Source organism: Doryrhamphus excisus, chromosome 19 (assembly GCF_030265055.1).
Source record: "Doryrhamphus excisus isolate RoL2022-K1 chromosome 19, RoL_Dexc_1.0, whole genome shotgun sequence".
Classification (NCBI taxonomy): Eukaryota; Metazoa; Chordata; class Actinopteri; order Syngnathiformes; family Syngnathidae; genus Doryrhamphus; species Doryrhamphus excisus.
This window is the reverse complement of record NC_080484.1, coordinates 16,175,632-16,185,746: the sequence shown is the minus strand read 5'-3', so window position 1 is coordinate 16,185,746 and position 10,115 is coordinate 16,175,632. Positions and strand designations below refer to the sequence as shown.

The following is a 10,115-nucleotide window of genomic DNA, read 5'->3' as shown; positions in this document are numbered from 1 at the left end:
GTTAAAGATTATTTCCTGGAAAAACTGAATGACACATTTTTATTCCATGAGAACAGTATGTTATGCTGTATCACAAACTTAAAATGTAGCATTAGGATAAATAAAGCTTTAGCATCCAGCTTTAAATTCACAACAAAAAAAAAACATAAAAAAACAAATAAATAAAATTATGTTTCAAGATCCTGCTCAAATGTTCCCATTCTATTAGCGGTGGAAAAAAAGTATACAGTCCCTGACTTATCCACCATCAGAAGAGTATTTTTGTGGAACAAAGTAACTAATATCAGTAAAAAGTCATTTTAGGATGCTTGAAATAAGCATTATTTAACTAAATAGTGATTAAAAAAAAATATATATATATATCACAATATATCACAATAATGTTAACACGGAGATATTTTTGTTGTTTTTCTTGTAGTTAAAGATTATTTCCTGGTAAAACAAGACAATATTTTTGTTGTTTTTCTTGTAGTTAAAGATTATTTCCTGGTAAAACAAGACAATATTTTTGTTGTTTTTCTTGTAGTTAAAGATTATTTCCTGGTAAAACTGAATTCCACCAGCAATATGCACTTAATACATAATTTTTATTCCATTAGAGCACTCTGTGATGCTGTATCACACACTTAAAGTGTAGCATTTGGATAAATAAAGCTTTAAATTTACAAAAAAAAACCCATAAAAAACAAATTATGTGTCAAGATCCTGCTCAAATGTTCCCATTCTATTAGCGGTGAAAAAAAGTATACAGTCCCTGACTTATCCACCATCAGAAGAGTATTTTTGTGGAACAAAGTAACTAACATCAGTAAAAAAAAAACATTTTAGGATGCTTGAAATAAGCATTATTTAACTAAATAGTGATTAAAAAAAATACATATATATATCACAATATATCACGATACTTTTAACAAAGCGATATTTTTGTTGTTTTTCTTTATTATTTCCTGGTAAAGCTGAATTCCACCAGCAATATGCACTTACTACATAATTTTTTATTCCATTAGAACACTATGTTATGCTGTATAACACACTTAAAGTGTAGCATGTGGCTAAATAAAGCTTTAAATTTACAACAACAAAAAACTAACTAACATCAGTAAAAAATACATTTTAGGATGCTTGAAATAAGCATTATTTAACTTAATAGTGATATCAATTTGAAAAAAAAAATACCTGCAATATCACAGTACTACTTTTGTAGTATACAAAAGCACCTTAGCATTGCTTGCTAGCGGCAGGTACTCATGGTGTCTCTTTTTTTACAAACGGCATTTTTGGATGAAAATATCTGAACTTACCGGTCCAGAGTGTACCCCGCCTCTCGCCTCAAAACAGCTGGGATAGGCTCCAGCACCCCCACTGCGACCCTGGTGAGGAAAAGCAGTAAAAAAATGAATGAATGAATATTTGCAGTGTAGTTAAGGTTATAGCATTCCGGACTTCGGAGCAAATTCCCTGTGTTTGAATTGCCACTAATTAGTATCATTGGTATTCAGGAAGGTCAGGAAGGGCTTCCGGAATATAAAGTATGTATATATATGTATATATACATATATATATGTATATATAAAGTAAGTCTGTGGTGGACGTGTATAATATACTCTACTGTATGTCCACATGAACACATGAAGTTATAGTAAATAAAATATTGTGTTTTTGTTATTAAGGTGAGATATGAAGGTACTAACAACTGCAATGTAGTAGTGTAGTGGTTGGGTACGTGCAGTACCTCATATTTATGGTAATTTATGGTTGCTTTTATTTTGGGTACAGTAAGGAAACAGAATGCAAAAATTGTGTGCAGGTAATTCCCTAATAAATAAATACAATTGCTTAGTAATCTACAATTATACTGCGTACAAGTACAAGTACAAGTACAAGTACCCACGACACGCCAGCCAATCCGACACGGCAAAACAGGAACCTTTTTGGCAAAGAGAGCTATCAAAGTCCCATATTTTGAAATGTTATTCCCATAATATTCTTTCCTATTTAACACTGTCATGATCTGCTGCGCTGCTTTGCTGCCACCTGTCTGTCGTTGGTGGCAGTGCACCTCTGAGCCTCAATTGGAGGAGTACTCCATCTCCTCCTTAGCACACGTGCAGCCAAATGATCCTGGGAATACTCATTGCCAGATTGTCTCCTGTGCCTTGTGTTAGCCCGTCGTATTTTCTGGTCTCTTGAGTACCTTGTTTCCCTGTGAGTACCTTGTTTGGTACTTCATGGTGAAGTATTTTTAGTCATTTCTGTAATATTTGATTTTAAAATGCATGCCCAAAAAAAAGCAAAGGAGTAAAATTTGATGATGTTAAGAGAAGTCTGAGAGCTATCAATAAATCTATAATAAATATATATAGTTTTTTTTAATATTGTGTATTTTGTACTGCTTAACTGATTCTGTACTCTTGCTGCTCTGCAATGCAAATTTTCCCCCAACTGAGGGACGAATAAAGGCACATCTTATCTTATCTTAAGGGCCACCTCCGGCCCCAGAGCCATGGGTTCCCTAAAGACTGACACTTCTTCAGTCGGGGAATCGTTCGTTTTGATGAGGTGGATTGCTCCTCCACATAACAAATATCCAGGCCGCAGCGGTTGTTACGATCTCCCTCTGGAATACCGGCTAGCCCAGGGGTGGGCAAACTACGGCCCGGGGGCCACATCCGGCCCGCCAAGTGTTTGAATACGGCCCGCCCAATCTTTTCCAAAGTATTTCATTTAAACTCAACATACAACCTGGCATCATGACATGAGCCAACCTTTTGATGGTTGTATCAATTTCGTTGTTTGACAAAGTGCTCCTGAAAAAAGGGACACAAGCACATAATAATAATAATAATAATTATTATAATAAAAATAATTATTATTAGATTATTATAATTATTATTTGAACTATTATGGTTATTATAATTATTATATTAATGCTAATTATTATATTAATTATATATAATATTGTTATATTTGCATATTTTACATAATAATAATAATATAATAATTATTATTTTAATTTTATTGTAATTATTATATTTTATTATTTTTAAATTATTTATTATTATTATTATAATAAAAATAATTATTATTAGATTATTATAATTATTATTTGAACTATTATGGTTATTATAATTATTATATTAATGCTAATTATTATATTAATTATATATAATATTGTTATATTTGCATATTTTACATAATAATAATATAATAATAATTATTTTAATTTTATTGTAATTATTATAATATTTTATTATTTTTAAAATATTTAAATATAAATATAAAATAATAAATAATAATAGCAGATTGCATGACAATTTTACAGATACAATAATACCAGGTGGACTGTTACGTGTAAAATATATAGTCTGCCCCCCCGTAAATTTTGTCATATCAATAATTATATTAATTATTTATATATATATATATATATATATATATATATATATATATATATATATTATTGTTATATTTGCATATTTTACATAATAATAATATAATAATTATTATTTTAATTTTATTTTAATTATTATAATATTTTATTATTTTTAAAATATTTAAATATAAATATAAAATAATAAATAATAATAGCAGATTGCATGACAATTTTACAGATACAATAATACCAGGTGGACTGTTACGTGTAAAATATATAGTCTGCCCCCCCCCGTAAATTTTGTCATATCAATGCGAGTCAAAAAGTTTGCCCACCCCTGGGCTAGCCGCTTCCCAAGCTTCTGTCTTCCCGGGAGTTATGACGCAGTTCCAGATTCCAGTTGGATGCCGCCAGACCAGGATTCAGTTTTGCTGTAAGACTCGTTATCCATCCAAATGACATCTTAAACCCACGCCGAGATATCATTTTCTTTTGATTCTTGACAAAAAAAAAAAAAAAAACTTTTCCCGCAGATGAGAAGGCATGTTATTGGATCGGAGAGGAGTTTTCCAAACGCTGATCCCTGAGTAGAAAATGCCCCTGTGGCCCGTAAACAAAGCAATCCTGTTGAGCGAGGTGTGGCGGTCACACTATGTGCTCTTAGCTCTTTCATATAGCACATTCCAGGATCAATATTCCACCACCGGGAACGTCCATGCTGCTCTCTGATGGATACTCTTCCTGCACAAAGTCAACACACAATCCCAGACAGCCTGGAGAAAAACTTCTAATGATTCCCTCAGAGGAAAGAGGGTGGATTTAGGGATGGATCCGGGGAGTCTGGGAATGTATGAAGACCTGGAAAGAAAACAAAAACCGTAACGTGTTTGTTAGGACTCCGTCTCCTCAATTAGTGGCTTTTTTATCTCGGAGCAGGCGTTATTATTAGTCCATCATCCTGGCATCCATTTTCTTAGTCCTCATTAGAGTCTCGGGTAAGCCGGGTTCCTCGTAGGGAGACCACAGGAGATACGATACAGACAATTAGTGGCTGCTGTGACATCAGGTCTGGTGCTTGTGTGTCTCAGCTAAGATTCCAATGAATCGATGCTCTTCCTTGTTTCAATTATTGAATTGAAACAATAACAATAACTTTGATTCAATAAGAATCAAAAGAAGATGATGAAAGAAAACTCGAAAAAAAAAAAATCATAGAAAAGCCTGAGGGAATGTCGTTTTATTTCACACTTCCGCTTTTTCCGGGAGCCTACTTCGTCCTACTTCCCACCCTACGTCCTATCCAAACCACCTACTTCCCGCCCTACGTCCTATCCAAACCACCTACTTCCCACCCTACGGCCTACTTCCCACCCTACGTCCTATCCAAACCACCTACTTCCCACCCTACGTCCTATCCAAACTGCCTACTTCCCACCCTACGTCCTATCCAAACCACCTACTTCCCACCCTACGTCCTATCCAAACCGCCTACTTCCCACCCTACGTCCTACTTCCCACCCTACGTCCTATCCAAACCGCCTACTTCCCACCCTATGTCCTATCCAAACCACCTACTTCCCACCCTACGTCCTATCCAAACCGCCTACTTCCCACTCTACGTCCTATCCAAACCGCCTACTTCCCACCCTACGTCCTACTTCACACCCTACGTCCTACTTCCCACCCTACGTCCTATCCAAACCGCCTACTTCCCACCCTATGTCCTATCCAAACCGCCTACTTCCCACCCTACGTCCTACTTCCCACCCTACGTCCTATCCAAACCGCCTACTTCCCACCCTACGTCCTATCCAAACCGCCTACTTCCCACCCTACGTCCTACTTCCCATCCTACGTCCTATCCAAACCACCTACTTCCCACCCTACGTCCTATCCAAACCACCTACTTCCCACCCTACGTCCTACTTCCCATCCTACGTCCTATCCAAACCACCTACTTCCCACCCTACGTCCTATCCAAACCACCTACTTCCCACCCTACGTCCTATCCACACCACCTACTTCCCACCCTACGTCCTATCCAAACAACCTACCTCAAACCCTACGTCCTACTTCCCACCCTATGTCCTATCCAAACCACCTACTTCCCACCCTACGTCCTATCCAAACCGCCTACTTCCCACCCTACGTCCTACTTCCCATCCTACGTCCTATTCAAACCACCTACTTCCCACCCTACGTCCTATCCAAACCACCTACTTCCCACCCTACGTCCTATCCAAACCACCTACTTCCCACCCTACGTCCTATCCAAACAACCTACCTCAAACCCTACGTCCTACTTCCCACCCTACGTCCTATCCAAACCACCTACTTCCCACCCTACGTCCTATCCAAACCACCTACTTCCCACCCTACGTCCTATCCAAACCACCTACCTCCAACCCTACGTCCTACTTCCCACCCTACGTCCTACTTCCCACCCTATGTCCTATCCAAACCGCCTACAGGCCACAGGCGATACGATACAGACAATTAGTGGTTATTGTGGCTGCTGTGACATCAGGTCTGGTGCTTGTGTGTCTCACAAGCACAATGAATCGATGCTCTTCCTTGTTTCAATTATTGAATTGAAACAATAACAATAACTTTGATTCAATAAGAATCAAAAGAAGATGATGAAAGAAAACTCGAAAAAAAAAAAAAATCAGAGAAAAGCCTGAGGGAATGTCGTTTTATTTCACACTTCCGCTTTTTCCGGGAGTCTGTCACGTGAGTTTTTCAACCTTTGAATCAAAAAGGAAAATCGCCGAATGACGACTCCACACGGTGGATCCATCCACGCGATGAGAGGGAGTCGTAGCGACAACCCAACCGCCCAATTGGCATTCCATCTGAAAACACCGTCATGGTAATTATGATGGAAGTCGAGTGCGACAAAGTCATTCTCCTCTTACTGTTTGTTCCTGCCGGGGATTAGGAAAAATTAGAAGGGCTGATGCAAGCTTTTCCAAGTTATTAACTAAACAAAGTCACTTTGGGCGCTGCTTTTTATGAGCTGTTTGTTCAAGATATTTAGTCAGGATCCGTTTCAGGACAGATTGGAGATGTTGGTTCAGGGGAGAAGTCTATCGTCAGGTTTGGCAGGGAAATGAGAAGGTGTATTTATATGTCAGGGGAATTGCTTTGGACGAGACTGACATTGTCACTCAGTCCTATCGTTTATTGCATACTGCATATTCATATCAGTTATGATATATATACGTCCTACTTCCCACCCTACGTCCTATCCAAACCACCTACTTCCCACCCTACGTCCTATCCAAACTGCCTACTTCCCACCCTACGTCCTATCCAAACCACCTACTTCCCACCCTACGTCCTATCCAAACTGCCTACTTCCCACCCTACGTCCTATCCAAACCACCTACCTCCAACCCTACGTCCTACTTCCCACCCTACGTCCTATCCAAACCGCCTACTTCCCACCCTACGTCCTATCCAAAACACCTACTTCCCACCCTACGTCCTATCCAAACCGCCTACTTCCCACCCTACGTCCTATCCAAACCACCTACTTCCCACCCTACGTCCTATCCAAACCGCCTACTTCCCACCCTACGTCCTATCCAAACCGCCTACTTCCCACCCTACGTCCTATCCAAACCGCCTACTTCCCACCCTACGTCCTATCCAAACCACCTACCTCCAACCCTACGTCCTACCTCCAACCCTACGTCCTATCCAAACCGCCTACTTCACACCCTACGTCCTATCCAAACCACCTACATCCAACCCTACGTCCTACTTCCCACCCTACGTCCTATCCAAACCACCTACTTCCCACCCCATGTCCTATCCAAACTGCCTACTTCCCACCCTACGTCCTATCCAAACCACCTACCTCCAACCCTACTTCCTACTTCCCACCCTACGTCCTATCCAAACCACCTACTTCCCACCCTACGTCCTATCCAAACCACCTACTTCCCACCCTACGTCCTATCCAAACCACCTACTTCCCACCCTACGTCCTATCCAAACCACCTACTTCCCACCCTACGTCCTATCCAAACCACCTACTTCCCACCCTACGTCCTATCCAAAACACCTACTTTCCACCCTACGTCCTACTTCCCACCCTACGTCCTATCGAAACCACCTACCTCCCACCCTAACGCTAACCTTAACCAGACCACCTACCTCCCACCCCCAAACCGAACCACCTACTTCCCACCCTAACTCCAATCTTAATCCTTAACCAAACCACCTATGTATGTCCCACCCCCAACCCAAACCACCTACCTCCCACCCTAACTCCAACTGAAACCACATACCTCCCACCCTAACTCTTACCTTAACCCCTACCCAGACCACCTACCCTACCTCCAACCCAAACCACCTACCCCCAACCCTAACCTTAACCCTTAAGTAAACCACCTACCTCCCACCCCAAACCCAAACCACCTCCCTCCATCCAACCAAAACCACCTACCTCCCACCCTGCTTCCCACCCTAACTCTTACCATAAACCCCAACCTACCTCCTACACCTACCTCCCATCCTGCTCCCCACCCTAACTCTTACCATAAACCCTACCCAAACCACCTACCCCCCACCCTACCTCCGACCCAAACCACCTACCCCCCACCCTACCTCCGACCCAAACCACCAACCCCCCACCCCACCTCCGACCCAAACCACCTACCCCCCACCCCACCGCCGACCCAAACCACCTACCCCCCACCCTACCTCCAACCCGAGAGCAGATCATTTATGTAACCTAAGACCCCTAAGACTGCTATAACCAACGTAGACTAGTAGTCATACATACAGGAATAAGAAGAAAATAAGGCATTTAAGACACAAATAAGACTCATGCTGGTGTGTATTAAATATTATGTGTTTTTACTACATACTATGAGCATGTAGTAACATGCACATTTGTGACAACATGTCATGCTAGTATATTATTAGTATATATGAGTGAAAAGGTGACCATAGGGGTGTTATTTAATGTCTAGAGGGCTCTAATAACGTTGAATAAATCACATTTAGAAAGTCCCAAACAGGTTTTTCTACGCTTTAGGTTTAGTGAGACTGGACAGTGCTGGTGTTTTACAAATACTTGACACACACACACACACACACACACACACATTCATTCAACTACTTAAGGCCTTTTCAAGCGATGCTCTATTGTGTTTTGCGTTTGCACAGCACCAGGTCCCAGGAACTTTTATGTAAATGAGCCAGGAACTGACTTGATGACACAAGACCACGTGATCTACGAGACTACGAGGTGGTGGTCGTCTTCGCCAGCGACAGACGAACATCATCATTAAGAACCAGACAAACATTTCAGTCAAACATGACCTCCAATGTATCAAAGACTTGAGTATCAATTGTAGAACATGCACTGGTATCGGAGGGATCGCTATTTCAGTATCCATCCACACATCACTAACACCCCCCCACCCCCCCAGACTTAGGTCTAAGTCTTATCTAAAAGCAATCCCCGACACCTCTAATTGGCTGATGTGTCCAGGAGCCCGGAGGAGAGCAATGTTTTCACATGGGATTAACCTCCAAGCTCCAAATCTCAGCTCACTCTGCTTTCTGCCAAATATTATTTGCCAAGACTGCCCCCTGCTGGTCTGTTTCCTGTATTGTACTGTACATATGAACAATAGGAGGGATAAAGCATACCAGGCCACATCAAGCTTATTTTGCTTGGATTATTGGTGCCTTCAAAGCAAAAACGTAAATAAATACATAAATTGTACATATATACTGTATATACTTTGGGTAATTTTGTCATTCAAACAAAATTTTGAAAATATGATTATTACGTGAATATATGGAAGTCCGTTTCTGCCACTGAAAAAAGTTGCCCTAATGGTAAGTCATAATTATGACATAAAAAGTCAAAATTACGAGATAAAAAGTCGTAGTTAGGAGATAAAAAGTCAAAATTACGAGATAAAAAGTCGTAGTTAGGAGATAAAAAGTCAAAATTACGAGATAAAAAGTCGTAGTTACGAGATAAAAAGTCAAAATTACGAGATAAAAAGTCAAAATTACGAGATAAAAAGTAGAAATTACGACATAAAGAGTAGAAATTATGAGATAGTGTCAACATTATCAGAATGTTAAGTGTTGCTTTCAACCAACTTTATTTAAACATTTCATCCCCGAGGCATTTCACACCGGACGTATTTATGTTGATATTGTTCTGTAGAATTTCACTTTTATGTTCCTGTAATTCTGCTTATATTGTTTTCTGCAATTTAAGTTTGTAATAAAATGGTTTAAAAAATAATAATAAATTCACACCGGACGAACTTCCTGGTTCAAAGGTGAGGCAAGCCCCCCTTTCATAGCTGTCCGAGGCAAATGCCTGTAACAGTCGGACCCGAGCAACAAAACACAGTAATATCACAAAAATAATAAAATAAAACAAAATAATAATATAAGTGTCATTCCAAATATATACTGAGGAAAATCAGAAATCACTTTATAAAAACAGCCACTTTGTTACTAAATATGTGTCTATGACAGGATTGTGTTCGTACCTGTTTAATGTAACTTCTGTTTTCGGACATGACTGGTCAGCTTCTCAACATCGGGCATGTAAGACGAATGCAATGAATGCAAATGATTCGGTCCAAGAAACGTTTAATCCTCTGTTCTCCTCTTTTTTTCCTTTGGGATCCATGGTCCATCGCACAGCCGCCGGTTTGTTTCCAACAGGCACCTGCCTGGCATCCCGCCCTGCTGA

General features: G+C 40.1%; 1 long non-coding RNA gene across 10 annotated transcripts in view; it reads right to left on the bottom strand.

Annotated features, from left to right (window-relative positions):
• Positions 1-10,115, bottom strand: part of LOC131107047 (uncharacterized) — a 33,112-nt gene that overhangs the window by 8,909 nt on the left and 14,088 nt on the right. For 9 of the 10 annotated variants that reach the window (XR_009120195.1, XR_009120189.1, XR_009120193.1 and 6 more), the window contains 2 exons: positions 9,910-10,108; positions 1,302-1,370 (listed from right to left, as the gene is read on the bottom strand). This is a non-coding gene — a long non-coding RNA (uncharacterized LOC131107047). Of the gene's footprint in view, positions 1-1,301; positions 1,371-9,909; positions 10,112-10,115 lie in introns of all 10 variants that reach the window. The other variant, XR_009120188.1, reaches the window with a different exon arrangement.